Raw genomic sequence first — 1,435 nt, 5'->3', positions numbered from 1 at the left:
GAAAAGGAACCCCTTCGCACGTAAATGTACTGGAAGCAGAGGGAAGGATACCCATACGGGAACTATCGGAGTCTCTTGCTTAGGTGTAAAGTCACATGTCCACTTAAGGACTCTCATCGGACAACCATCAATATACCATGAAGGTTTAAGAAAAAGCCTGCTGTAATCCTCCTCATGTGTAAGGTGTATAAGAATGTGTGTTGTGTCAATCAGTCCCACCTCGAAACAACCATGGAACCCAAACTTAGAAAAAATCTCACGTACCTTCCTCATGATTGGCTTGCGATGTGGAAATTTTCCCACAAGTGTATACTTGTAAGGATCAGCGAGTGTAGCCTCCTCGGACTCAGTCAAAAATATTGCCGGCTCACCCATATGTATAAAGGGTTCTTTAGCAGCAAACCCAGCAGTGGAAGAGTCATCTATACCCTGTACAACCGATGCAAACGACTTCCGTGAACTCCGTTCAGCTTGAGACAGGCCCGGACGGCTAGAAACTGCAGTAGCATATGTCTTTCGGCCCTGATTGAGCACTGTCTGGGCCTCATGTGGAAAAACCGATGATGAAAATGGATTCAAATTAATTGGAAGAACATTCTGATCAAAAGTTGCCGGATGGCCGCCGGGACGCCGCGGCCGGCCGCTAGCGGCTCCGTTTTCCGGCCAAAATCAACCGGAGGCAGAAATTTATGATTTTCAACAATCTTGTGCGGAATTTCATGCTGAATAACGCGGTCAGGCGCATTTCTCGAGGTGAGAACCGTAGAGGCCGAAAATTTCAATTTTTTGACAAACTGCCCGTTTACGTTTGGTTCCGTAACAGGAGCGTCCGACCTCCGATTGCCGTGATTTTTTGACCGAAGGTTTACCATCTCATGGGTATTCTGAATATCTGGTGCGTGTATCTGTTGGACCATCGTACGAGAATTAATTTCAAAATCAGTTTCGGGCTGTACTTTTTCCAATGCTTCAATTCCGGCCAAATTGGACGTCGAGGACACCACCCTAGGGGTTTTTGGGCCTTCTGAGTTCATTGGTGATGGTCCCATGTCCACATTCTGATCAGAAGTGGTTGTTTCGAAGACCTTGGGATTCGTGCCATGATTTTTCAAACTTAGATCTATTGCGTTGGGGGATGAATCTGATATTGGTGTTATAGGATGTGTTTGGGTCGTTGTTGGTGATGATTTTCCACCACTTGGGGTGGTGCAATCCGGTGGTTTTGGTGGTGGATCGGGTTTATTGGAGTTTTGGTGGGTTTCTCCCATTCTAGAGAGAAGGGAGAGCGTTTTGGAGGTAGAGAGAAAAAGTGTTGGTTGGTTTGGTCTAGGGTTTAGGGTTTAGGGTCTAGGGTCTAGGGTCTAGGGTCTAGGGTTTTAGGGTTTAGGGTTTAGGGTTTTTTTTTTTTTTTTTTTTTTTTTTAAAAAAATCTCCA

At 45.6% G+C, this 1,435-nt stretch overlaps 1 protein-coding gene across 1 annotated transcript in view; it reads left to right on the top strand.

Annotated features, from left to right (window-relative positions):
- Positions 1-1,435, top strand: part of LOC111373262 — a 13,005-nt gene that overhangs the window by 10,968 nt on the left and 602 nt on the right. The gene's annotated exons all lie outside the window — the stretch shown is intronic.

Source organism: Olea europaea, unplaced genomic scaffold (assembly GCF_002742605.1).
Source record: "Olea europaea var. sylvestris unplaced genomic scaffold, O_europaea_v1 scaffold1098, whole genome shotgun sequence".
Taxonomy (NCBI): Eukaryota; Viridiplantae; Streptophyta; class Magnoliopsida; order Lamiales; family Oleaceae; genus Olea; species Olea europaea.
Note: the sequence above shows the minus strand (reverse complement) of the source record. Positions and strands in the feature narration are given on the sequence as shown.